The sequence below is a fragment of the Myotis davidii genome, unplaced genomic scaffold (genome assembly GCF_000327345.1).
Source record: "Myotis davidii unplaced genomic scaffold, ASM32734v1 scaffold1144, whole genome shotgun sequence".
Lineage (NCBI taxonomy): Eukaryota > Metazoa > Chordata > Mammalia > Chiroptera > Vespertilionidae > Myotis > Myotis davidii.
In genome coordinates this window covers 20147-34021 of record NW_006294766.1, presented here as the reverse complement: position 1 = coordinate 34021, position 13875 = coordinate 20147, and positions in this window count along the sequence as shown.

The following is a 13875-nucleotide window of genomic DNA, read 5'->3' as shown; positions in this document are numbered from 1 at the left end:
CGTTTTTTTTTTTTTTTGAGTTTGACAAGCATCTTCATTCAGTCATACTTGCAATTGTTGGTCTTCAAACTTTTTCAGTTGACCTGGATGTTCTTTGTCTTTAACATAGAAATCATCACTTTTAGCTGATTTAAACCAGTATTCACAAGTATCTTGAGATGGAGCATGTTCACCATAAGCTTCCCGAAGTATACAATAACTTTCAGCAGCACTTTTCTTCAAAATAAAGTAATGAATTAAAACTTCTTGCAAGTTTTCTTTTTGGGTGGCACGAAATTCAACATTTTTAAGCTTAAAAATATCTATGATGTTAACACCTTCAGCAAATTTGAAGTTTTTTTTTTTTAAGCTTGCTGTCAATACAACAAAATAGCATACATATTATATTGAAAAAAAATCCGCATTATTAACTGGTACACTTAGTATTTTTAGATGGGAGAGATGGGAGCGTGTTTTAAGGCAGGAGGAAAGAGCGTAATTTAGAGAGGGAGACTAGAAATGCTAAAGTGTTTTCTTGTAGTGTCAATTACAGGAAAGGTATTTGTGGAGACAGAAAGAGGAGAACTGTCAAAGGACAAGAGGACATCTTATATTTAGGACTATGGGTGACTTCTTTCTCTGAGACTGCGTGAGAAAGATAAATATAAAAAAGGGCACTCATTCAGTGAATGCCAGAGAACTTGAACTCCACACTTTCAGAACTTCTCAAGAGTAGTTCTACTAATTTGAAGTTTGACTTTCACTATTCACTTGCTCATCTCCTTGGTACCTTGATTTAAGATTTTGCTAGTTTATCCTCTGTTTAGTTATTAATTTCCTTAATCTCCCGTCTTCAAGTCTTCTGAAAACCCCATTGCAGAGAGGTATGAATGGGGAGCACCGGCAGGGTCCCATTTACTTGGGCTCATTAACTTTAGGGTCCTAAATATAAGGTGAGTTATGGGTCATTGCTGGAGCTTACTGACTGTGAATAATTGCTCTGCCAGTGAAGTAGAGAACCTGGCATTTAGCCTTGATAAATTTATTTTTTGTGTGTGTTACCAAGTGTTTTTTTTAAAAAAATTCCTTGGGGTTTTCACCATTTAAGATTATCCACAAGTTGTTTTTATTTTAATAAACATTTACTTAGGGTTGCATTTCTCTTAGAATCTTTTTTTCCTTTGTTTCATTCTCCCTAGTTCTTTTTCTCTCATTCTTCTTTCCCTTCTTCCTTCCTTCTTTAAATAATGAGTCCTTATAATGTCACAAGTACGATGTGAGGCTGGAGATGCAAAGATGAATATGAGTCCTCGAGTACCTCAGAGTCTAAGGAGGCATGTGGATATCAACCCAATGATAGCATATGACAGGGGTGGGCAACCCCTGGCACGCCAGTAACTTTTGCTGGCATTTGAAACCCTCTCTTATAATCTTCCATTTACAATTTTTTGTTCTTAATGTAGACTTTTTTATTTTTCAGATAAATTCGGTGTAGGTGTATCTTAGATAAATAAATAATTTTACATAACAAGTTATCTTAAAGACCATAGACATGGATTGATGAGAGAGGGGAAGAGCAATTTCTATGCCTCTGCCTTAACTCTCCCTACCATCTTAGATCTGACCAGGGTTTTGGTTTCATCTACATACACTTGTGAATCTTTGTTCTCAGAATTTTATTATTTCTTCAAGGTTCTTCACATACGTACACCTTAAGAGATATCAAGTAGGCGTAACATGTTCTCAGAAAATTAGGGTTGGCACGCAGAAGAATTTTGAGTCAGAGATTTTGCTGGTTTTGGCACACACTCACAAAAAGGTTGCCCACCCCTGGCATACGAAGTAAATACTAGGTGTGCTGAGATCAATGCACTAAAGCTCAGGAGTTTTACTGGTGGGTAAGCAAGAAGGGTTATGTCATTTGGAACATACAACAATATCTAAAGAAAGGAGGCTTGAGAGGAGAATCCTAGCAGGTAAACTTGGCAGTAAGAAAATAGCATCATGAGGTAGAAAAACATTAAAGCCACATAAAATGTCTGGGTCTATCCTGAACGCAGGAATGGGTAGACAGATCATAAACCATGATGTTTAATTCTTGAGCTTCAGTGTTTTTGTTGCCTATCAATGAGCAATTAGCACACGACGGTATGTGAATCCAACCCAGGGTAAGGATAGAATGTTTTATTAAATTATGTCTCTACTCTCACACAATAGTGTCATAAAATTGCCAAGCTGATTTTGGAAGCCCGAATAGCTCCCATAAATCAATTTTAACTGGGAAGACTTAGATGTAATCTCAATTAATAATGAACTTCACTGGGATGTTGTCTTTCCTGTAGCAGTTACCCAAATAAATATGGATAATTTATATTTTGAGTTATCCCCATGACTCTCATTGTTAGGACACTGGAATTATTGTCAATGGCAAAACACAAAAGGGGAAAGAGAAGACGGGGACTGGGAAAATGAATTTAAGTCCAACTTTTTCTTACCAAACACTTCTCTTCTGTACAATTTTATTATTATTTTTACAGAGCTATTAAATGTCATGTTTGGAGTAAATGTCATTAAAGATCCAGAGGCAAATTAGAAAAATAACATCTGACATTAATAAGAAAATATCTTCCTAGACCTACACAAGCTGGTGGAAGGAGACCTCTCTGTACCACCCCCACCTTCACACATTTCCAACTCAACCCCCTTCCATCCCTAATCCTTTCTCTCCAAAAGGACATCTAGTGACAATGCATGTAACCAATGAAAGAAACTGTCTCACTGCCTTAGAATTTTATTAACTCTTCTAGTTATGAAGAAATATTAGTTTATTTTCCCAAAAATGTTCTGCTTAGGACATGATGCAAACCATCCCTCAAAATGGTGGTTTGAGAAATTGCACATGATAGTGACCATTGCATTCTTTTTAAATGTCAGCAATATGCCAGCCAATGCTCAGATTATAGAATTTGAGAACTCTCACTTTGAGGCTTTTTCAGTGGAAAATTTTTGTTCCAAACCCACATTAACCTATGCTGAGAAATGATTTTCAGTTGTTTTTAAGAGATTATTTCAATGTTCAGATGGCCTGCTTAATGATAACAATTAGGTCACCACCACATGATGGCTCTTTGGGAATACTGACCTAATTGTGCTGCACATCATCATCGGTTTAGAAATGTCTAAGATACTTCCCTTCTGTTATTATAGCTTGTCTACAAATTTATTTTAATAATGATTCTACCTAATTGTTTTAATTCCTCCTTCAGATCAAGGATTGTCATAACCTTTAGAGTAGTGAGAGAAAGTTGTAAATATTCATTTAATACTTTGTCTTTTCAAGAAACTTGAAAAATAACATATCTTAATATATTTATTTCATCCTTGTTATTAATATAATTTATTAAGCACCTAATATTTGACACATTCTCTGCTGAGAATACTCCATGTATTGTCTCTAAATCTCTCAACAGCTTTTTTAGAAGTGAAGTAGCTCAAATAATGGCAAAGATAGTTTTTAAGTTTAGATTCAGTGAATACAAGGCCCTTCTTTAATTAGATCAAAATGGTATCTCCCGTGCAAGAAATGATGGCTTCACTTAGTTTTCTGTTCACCTGTGCAACATTCTTCCACCAGTAACACCCTCCATTACACTACAGTAAATGTCATTTAAAATCCAGAAGCAAATTAGAAAATTAAGATCTGAGTCTAATAAGAAAATTTCTGTTTAGAACTGTACAAACTGCTGGAAAGAAAATTCTCTGTACTACCACCACATGGCGGGATAGACATCTAGTAAAAATGTGCTTATCTGCTTTGCCGGTGTGCTCAGTGATTGAGCGTCCACCCAGGAACCTGGAGATCAAGAATCAATCCCAGGGCATATGCCTGGGTTGCGGGCTCAGTCTCCAGAAGGGGGCATGCAGGAGGCAGCTGATAGATGATGTTTTTCTCTCTGGTGTTTCTGTCTCTCCAAACTTCTCCCTTCCTCTCTCTCTAAAATAAAAGAATGGAAAAAAAAGAATGCACTTATCTAATGAAAGACAACTGTCACATTGGCTCTGTGAGAGGGCATACACGTCCTTTGAAAGATGCTCCCAACAAGCCAGCAGCCCTTCATGTAGCTGAGAATCACTGCTATCTAAACATCTTTATAACACAATGATTCTCTAATTAATTATGCACCTATATAAAAAATGACACCCAGAAGACATTTATGTACCTCCATAAGATTACTACTGAAAACATGATGCATTGTAATTTAGTGTTTCTTAAGAATCACTTGGATGTATTCTTCTTAGAGTTCAATTCCAAAAAAAAATTTGCCAATGAAATAAACAAAAAATATTAAGAATATTAACAACAAAATAACTCAGAAGAAAATACCATGAAGTGTGGTGATGTTCTCATCAAGATGGAACCCAATCACATTTATGTTTTGCTTTGTGTCTTGACTCTCAGAAAACTCAGATTTATATTTTGTATTAAATGACAGCACTTATCTTTATCTTAGATTGCTGGAAAATGATTTATCTTTTGATTGCTCTCAATATTTGATACTTATTCTTTTTAAATAAATTTTATTGATTTTTTACAGAGAAGAAGGGAGAGAGATAGTTAGAAACATAGATGAGAGAGAAACATTGATCAGCTGCCTCCTGCACATCTCCTACTGGGGATGTGCCCTCAACCAAGGAACATGCCCTTGACCGGAATCGAACCCGGGACCTTTCAGTCCGCAGGCCGACGCTCTATCCACTGAGCCAAACCGGTTTCGGCGATACTTATTCTTTTGTTCTTAAGTTAATGTTCTGTTTTATGTCGTTGATTTTAAACTGTCTCAAATAACCTTTTATATATAAAAAACCAATAAAGCAGTTCCACTGAAGACTGCCCAAGTTTCTAAGTTTTTTTTCTCACTTTACACTTTTATTAACCACCTATATCTAATCATTCACATGTCCTTTTTATTCTTTCTTAAGAGAAAGATTCTTTCCTTCCTCTTACTCTCACCATTTCCTCCTGCAGCAGTCTAATCCAAACTTTACTCATTATTGAATTACTGAACCTTCCCCAACTGATTTTCCTTTCCCTAACCTCTTTTCTTGTCAATTTGTCTTTTCTACATCCTGCCTACAAATGGGCATTAGTCACTGTTGTGTTCCAATTGCTGTATCCTTGTTATTTAATAATAAACAAGATAGACATTAAAGATAGACATTCAGTAAATGATAATAAAAATGTGATGATTTTGCAACATTAATGCACATGGTCTACTATGATCTATGAAATAGTCTCTCAAACTTGGCATTTTTGACATTTTGTGCTGGATAATTCTTTGTTGTAGAGGCTGTATTGTGTGCTTTATAGGATGTTTAGCCACATCCCTGGCCTCTATTCACACATTCCAGTTCCCAGTTGTGACAAGCAAAAGCGTTTCCAGACATTGCCAAATACCATCTGGTGCAAAATTGCCCCCCTAGTGGAAAATCACTACTCAACTCTAGTCTGTGTGGGTTGGGGGCATGTTTATTGTCGAAATGTTGTCTGTAAAAGGACATTTGGATTAAGAGCTGAGGGATGCATAGGAATTAGTAGAAATTAGGGTTGTGGAAGGAAAGGGTAAGAAGTTTTGAGAGGTGGGCAGGTCTTAGTGTTCTAGGAGGGAAGCCCAGTATATACAAAACCCGAGATGAGAATGAACCTGGAATATTCCAGGAACTGAATAAAGGCCAGTATGGACTAATGCAGAATGGCTTGAGAGAGCGGCTACTGCCAATGTTGAAAGATGCACCAATTTGACTAGTCTATGTATAGACCATGCTCAGAACTATAAGCAGTGAGAAACACTGAGTGATTATAAGAGGGAAAATGATGCTGATTGAATTCAACTAGCATAATGGCAGAAGTTGGGATGAAGGGGAAGATTGTGCCAGTATCTTCAGTGAATGTGGTTGGGATTAGGCAAATGTGTTAATGACACCAAAGAGGAGTGTAGCAGGAAAATGGATAATCGGATAGGGTATAAGCCTAGTGAGCTAGTATGTGTGTACATATGTATGATCTAGATTTCTATTTAACAAGAGGTCAATTCTGAGAGTCTTGGAAGGGCTTTGTAGGATGATACCAGCTATCCCTCCCAACTTTGTGCAATCCTTAGGCGGGGGGAGGTAGGTATGGTGCAGAAGGTGCAGCTTGCACTAGGAAGGAGCACAGAGGAAGCAGTCTTAAAGGAGACAAAGGAAGAGAGAGAATATCTGATGAAGAAGTTGAGAATACGGGCAGTTTTCTCCTTATGAATCTCTTGAGGATACTGTTTGAGGCAGGGAAGAGAGAGGGTGGAGTCTGGGGTTAGAGGATTTTTCCAGGGATGACAACCTGGCACAGTTTAGATGTCTGGGGACCCTGTTACAGTGGGAAATGAAAAGGAATGTGGCTTATAATAGATTAGTTCTGAGTATCTCAGGGGGATAATGAGCACAGAGACCTAGAGGTTTTGGTATCACATCATAAAATAACTTTTCCCAAATGCTCTTTTAAAAAAAATATATATTTTTGTTGATTTCAGAGAGGAAGGGAGAGGGAGAAAAAGCGATAGAAACACCAGTGAAGAGAGAGAATCATCGATCTGCTCCCTCATGCATGCCCCACACTGGGTATTGAGCCCACAACCCAGGCATGTGCCCTGACCAGGAATAGAAAGGTGAACTCCTGGTTCATAGGTCGACGCTCTACCACTGAGTCATGCTTGCCAGGCTAAATGCCTACTTTTATACTGTTACATTCTAACCTCTTTTTCCTTGACCAATCCAGAAACCTAACAAACAAGTAGGACTTTTCACAGCTTGTCTTTCCAACTTTGAGTTATACTTTTGCTCCACATGGGCCTTGCTCTGCCTGATCTAGTGTTATTGTTCTCATAGCATGCCCTGTTCTCTTTGCCACCTCCATGCCCCAAATCTGTTTTTTTCCCCTCTCCAAATCCTATCCATTTTTAAATGCCTAGTTCATATCCTGCCTCTTTTATGGCACCTTTCCAGAACACTGTGTCCACAAATGTTTCCTGCTCTTCTTAATTGGCACTTAATTAAAAACTGCCTCGGAGCTGTTTTTGTACTGGTACCTTATATCTTGTTAACTTTTCCTGGGTATGAATTTGTTGTTTCTAAAATTAAATTGCAAATTTCTTAAAAGCACGGACCAGGCTCTGTGCCTCTTACTAAACTCCAAAAGGTCTAATATAGGACTTGACACACAAAAGCCATTTCACTGTTGGTTTAATAAACACATTGGCTAAGGTACCCATCACTTTTCTGTGATAGGTGCAGAAGAGTATTTGAGTTAGTGTTACGTTGCATGTAGACTCAAGGTGTAAATCTGCCTATGCATTGAATTCTTTTTCTCTTCTGCACAAAGGCTCTGGGAAGAATCTAACTCATTATTTAGCTCATCTTACAGAAAACACGTTGTCTTTTATCAAATGACTCTGGGGTAGGCACAGATTGGCAAGTTGAAGTCTTCCATTTTAGCAAAGAAGAGGCAAGAGCAGCTCTGAGCATGGTTGAAGTTGTCAGGAAAACAGGAAAGGAACTGACCAAGCCAGACGTTCAAGGGAGGCTCTAAGTACATTGAGGCCCGGGGGGAAAACGGGGAGGAAGGGGGCGGTGAGGATGTGAAAAGAGATGAGGAATAGTCAACTAGTTGCCTTAAGTTTGTGTTCTAAAGTTTAATTTGTGAACTACTGCAAGGAATACTTCAGAGAGAATGTGCAAAATTTCAGTTATGAATGAAAAGGCTTTTACCTCAATAGTCATAGTTGGAGTATACCCCTTCCCCAAAGTCACATTTCCAGACCATGAGATGAAAGCCATGGGTGTGAGGAAAAGAGTTTGTTCTAAGCAAAGAAAGGAAGAGTGGTGGTGTGTGACTGATTATCTGAGCACTCCCAGCATTCTCAAACAAAAATGTGGCTTTAACTATGTTTTGTAAAATAATGAGATCTTTGTCAACTCTCCTCTCCATTAGCACAGACGATGGTATATCTATGTCCCACCTCGTCTTTGGTTGGTTACTCTTTGTCAAGTGACAGATTTTCCATCTTTCTCTGGGTTAGGGATGGGGCAGTAGAGCTCTAAACTGGAACTCCCGAACAAGGGTCTGACTAATGCCAGCCTGATGGAAGGGTTATTGCAGCATCTTTCCCCATTACCTTTCTTTTGTTGTAGCTCAGGATTTTTCACCTTTAAAAATACTATTGATGCATGGTGAGTCTGCTTCAGCACACCTGAAACTGAGAACTCACTTGTGTTTAGACTTGGAGTTAGTTTTCTAGGTCTCACTGCTTCATTTGGGTAAGTTTAGTTCCAAATCTAAGCTCACAGGCATTTCCAAAATTCCTACCAATTCCTGTAGTGCATTAACCATCTCTTTTATTTTCAGACTAGAGGCCCAGTGCATGAATTTGTGTACCAGTGGGGTACCTCAGCCTGGCCTGTGGGATTGGGCTGAAACTGGCTCTCTGACATCCCCTGAGGGGTCCTGGATCATGAGAGGGCACAGGCCAGGCCGAGGGACCCCACCAGTGCACTATTGGGTTCAGGGAGGGGTGTGGGAGGTTGGCCAGCCAGGGAGGGACTGCGGGAGGGCTCTAGGTCATGTCCAGCCCATCTTGCTCAATCCCAGTCAGCCAGACCCCAGCAGCAAGCTAACCTACCAGTCAGAGTGTCTTCCCCCTGATGGTTAGTACATGTCATAGTGAGCAATTGAGCAGCCTTAGCATATCATTAGCATATTATGCTTTGATTGGTTGAACGGCTGACCAGTCTACTGGACACTTAGCATATTAGGCTTATATTATATAGGATGCTTTGACATTTTAGGCCTTGATGACTTTGAAGGGACTGTTTCTCACAAGATTAGCTAATTCCTAGAGATACCAAATACTTTTCATATGCAAATCAACCAATCTGGAGCTCTTACCACCCCTAACCACCTCTTATATTCTGGAACACTATCCATCTGTCCTATTCACCCCAGGACCAGGCACCAGCCAAGAAGGGACAGCCTTTATGCCCCATAGTTTGCTGAAATTATTCAAACTAGCCAACCCTAAGCTTGTTTACCTTGTCTTGCCTTTTTCTTTCCACAGAAACCACAAGTTAGGCTCTTGCCCACACTTTCCCTGGCCCCTCTGCCTCCTGACTGATGCTGGTGCTTTTCTGTGTGACCCCTCTATGATGACACGTCCCTCTTCTTGAGACCTGTGAGTAACAAATTATCTTTTCAGTGGCAATTGTGTCCTAATCTGTTTTCATCACCACACCTTAATAATAATATTTTAACATGCGGTAATGATATCAATCCCAATTTGGCATAATCTTATAAACAGTGTGGCCATTGATATTAGTTGACCAAATTTTTATGGATTGTATTCATCTTTCCTGAACTATAAATATTAATATTAGTAAACTTTCACTGCACAAGCCAGTCATATAACCAGGATTAATGTTTTGTTATAATCTATGCCAAGTTTATCTCACTAAATAGACCATTAACATGTTCTCTACTAGAGGCCTGGCGCATGAAATTCATGTAAGGGCAGGGTCCCTAGGCCTGGCTGGTGATCAGGGCCAACTGGGGCCAGGCTGATTGGGGCTGGGCTGATTGGGGCCCAAAGGATCCAGTGGGATTGGGAGAGGAAGCAATGGTCACCAGGCTGGGTGCGAAAGGAACAGATGCCAGATGCTGACACCACCATCATCGGGGCCCCACTACCACCTGGTTCCCTGCCTTCCCCCTCCTCCTTCCCTCACTGCTGCACCACCACCGTGGCAGGTGGGTGGTGGGCCAATCGGGGCCTGCCGGCCAGGGGGAGAGAAAGGGCATGGGAGGTTGACCACTGGTCCCAAAAAGGGAGCTGGCCTTCGGCCCCCTGCCACCACCCATCCTTGGTTCCCTGTCCCAGCCTGGGGCCCGGCCCCAATTGGGCAATCAGGGCCTGTCAGCTGGGGGGAAAGACCATGGGAGGTTGATCCGCTGAGGGAGGTTGGCTGTGGGAGTGCACTGACCACCAGAGGGAAGCTCCTGCATTGAGAGTCTGCCCCCTGGTGCTCAGTGCATATCATAGCGACTGGTCATTCCAGTCATTCTAGTTGTTCGGTCATAAAGGTCGCTTGGGCTTTTATATATATAGATGACTATATTATGAGGTCCTTGAGGGAGGAGGCAATGGCCATATTGTGTGTGTGTGTGTGTGTGTGTGTGCCGGAGAAGGATGATAACTTCTTTGACATTTATGGCAGAAAGGCAGTGAAGTAAAACTAGTGCGTACTTTTGTCCAAATAGTACTAACCCTTTACCTGAAAAGTTTCTCCTGAATTGAGTGGGCAGTTTTGGGAGGAATACAGGCAAGGTGGTAAGAAAGGAAAAAACACACACACACACACACAAACTAAACACTTATTTAGTCAATGAGAGAAAACCGTTCATTCTTGTTGTCACTTAGATCATTGTTTTTTTTAAATGTTAGCCATAGTGGTAAGAAACCTTGTAAGTCATTAAGATAAGTTTCTTGCTGAATTTCTTCCCTTGTGCTTTATGTGTAGAACTTGTATGTTCTAAAATAGGAGTCACATTAACTTTTAAATCCTGCTCCTATAATAGGACCTCAAAACAGCCCCAAATATACCCCAATTACTTCTAGGGGTCCCCAAGGGCTATCTCTCAGCAAATCGATGGATCAGCGACAGTTAACAGCATCATATGGCTTTTGTTCTGTGGTCCCCTCTAGCCCATGTATGCTGTCTACAAATATCCTGAGAGAAGCCTCATGGCTGGCTTGTCAAACAATGCCCATGACCAGCATCCTCATGGGGATTCCAATGGTGCTATTCCCAACCTGGCAGCTGGCCCTGACGTGCAGAACTAGGTTCCAGTGAGAAGCAGGGCGAGTCACCTCCACCCTACTTCATTACTACATTTCCATAGGGCCTAGCATTTCACAGAATTTCTTGTGTATTAAGTTTTGGGCTTCATCACTCTAATCATGGAGATTTAAACCTAGTTCAAGGGACCAGAGATTGATAAATTTACTATGTCGCCTACTCATTCACCTCTCTCTCTCTCTCTCTCTCTCACCTCAGCTCTAACCCATCCCTCTCTCTATTAACCACCCTAATTTAATCCAAATGTAACACTTACACAAAACAGGTTTTAAAATATTGGAGTCCACACATTTCTATTTCACTAGGGAGATTTTATCTTTATATGAGACCTCTTGAGATGGTTTTCTCAGAGCAAAGGAAAACCTCTTCCAAACATGAATTTAAGCTTCCATCATTTCAATAAGACCAGCTCAATGCTTTGAAAATGTAGTTTAAAAAAAAATAGTTATTGTTGAAAGTGTTACATATGTCCCCTTTGCCACCCAATTGACCTCTTCTAGCCCACCCCTACCCCCTTCCCCAGACCTTCACTACCCTATTGTCTGTGTCCATGGGATATACATATATGCATACAAATTCTTTGGTTGATCTCGTCCCACTCACCCACATATTCCCCTCTTTCCCCCAGGCCTTCCCTATGAGATTTGACAGTCTGTTCCATGCTTCTATGTCTCTGAATCTATTTTATTTGTCAGTTAATTTTGCTCATTAGATTCCACACATGAGTGAGATAATGTGATATTTGTCTTTATTTCTTCTACTCTATCCATCAAATTTTCTAAAATCATAGGGCTAATTTAAGGCTCTAGGCCCGTGGTCGGCAAACTGCGGCTCACGAGCCACATGCTGCTCTTTGGCCCCTTCAGTGTGGCTCTTCCACAAAATACCATGTACGGGCGCGCACATACAGTGAGATTGAAACTTCATGGCCCGTGTGCAGAAGTTGGTATTTTGTGGAAGAGGCACACTGAAGGGGCCAAAGAGCTGCATGTGGCTTGTGAGCCGCGGGTTGCCAAGCTGCAGTTTGCCGACCACTGCTCTAGGCCAAGCAATTCTCTTCAGTTGTATTTGCAATAAGGAAGCTTCTACTAACCCAACAGTTTGCAATCTTGGCTACACATTAGAATCACCTGGTAGAGGTGGTGGACGCAGTGGTGAGGGGTGTTAAAATGTAGGGTGTCCCTAAAATGTATATAACACTTCGAATAATTATAAAGGCAGTGTTTATTAAAATATATTTCATTTTCAAACCTTAGAGAAAATGGCAGCCAAATAGGCAGCAGTGTTGTGCACCTCCTTATAGGGCCAGGCCAGAAAAGCAATTAATCAGAGAACATCCACCCTGAGTTAACAAATTAGACACAGCTGCAGAGACAATTTTCAATAAGGAAGGGCAAAGGATGCCTAGAGAATGCCATTTGCCAGCCATAACCCACATGGAACCACCACCGTGCCCTGGCAGTGAGTGGCACAGACCTCCCAGCAGGCTCCCAGATGTCTGCAGGGAGCGAGTGCTGCCAAGGTGAACTCCTGCATCAGGCCTACTTACAAGCCCGCTGGGACCCAGTGTCCCAGGATATGGCTCCTAGACCCTGTAGCGAGTGCAAGCCAAGTGGAACCTTGTGACCACCCCCACCACAGACCCCAGAATCGTGCTGCTAGCCTGACCCAGAGCCACCCAGCGCCCACTGAACCTCCAGCCTTGGGACCTGCTGTCAGGGCAACCTGGAGCAACCCAGAGCACACCCCAGTCTGGGTCACAGGGGATCTCTGACTGTGTGACCCAGAGCAACCTGCACCTACTCCACCCCAGCCCCCAGGACAGTCTTCCTGGAGCCACCCAGAGCAACCCAATGCACAATTCACTCTGGGTGACAGGGGAGCGTGGACTCTGTGACCCAGGGCTATTGGCTCCTGTTCCACACTGAGGGGTGAACTGGAGCATTCCAGTGCATGTCTCACTCTGGGGTACAAGAAAGCAGGGACTGTGCGACCCAGAGCAACCCACACCACTTCTCCACAGCCCCTGGGACAGTACTTCAGGGACTACCTGGAGCAACCCAGCACATGCCTCACTCCAGGTCATGGGAAAGTGCTGCCGGGGTGACCTGGATCAAGCTGGTGTGCCAACCAGGCACCACAGGACCACACCACAAGTGCATTGCCACAGGGACCTAGGGTTCCAACCTGCCACAGTGCTTGGGCCGCACAGTAAATTGCATGCCAGAGAGCTCTGGGTCCTCACAGGGAGTCACACATTAGAGGAACTGTGCACATGCTGCCAAAACCCCGAGCACCTAAAGCAGACAACTGAGGGACCAGATTCCTGGGAAAGGGGGATACAACTCAGAGTAGAGACAATGAAGGAGGGATACTCAAGGCAGACACAGCCTCTGGGCTAAAGATTTCCAAACCATTGCCCTGATCTGGTCTTCAAACTTTCAAACCCCTAGTAGGGTGCCCAGGGCCAGAAAGACACATCAAAACTGGAGAGATAAATACCTGCCCCCCTGCAAAGAAAGAAAAGGAGGAAGTGCCAGAAAAGGAACTAAATGAAACAGAGTCATGAAATATGTCAGAAAAAGAATACAGAGTAAGGGTCATATATTTCATAAACAGGATGGTTGAGAAAATCAACAACTTATGTAAGAATCAAGAGGAAATAAAAAATGATATAGCTACAAAAAATAATGGAAGCTTTCAAAGGTAGACTAGAAGAAGCAAAGGACTAAATAAATGAGTTAGAAGATAGGGCAGTAAAACACACCCAAGCTGAACAGCAATTGGAGAAAAAAATTAGAAAGCAGGAAGAGAGCCTAAGGGAGCTTTGGGACAACATCAAGTGAAGAAAAAACATATAATAGGGGTGCCAGAAGGACAACAAGAGGAGCAAGGATTAGAAAACCTATCTGAAGAAATAATGACAGGAAACTTCTTTGATTTGAGGAAGAAAAC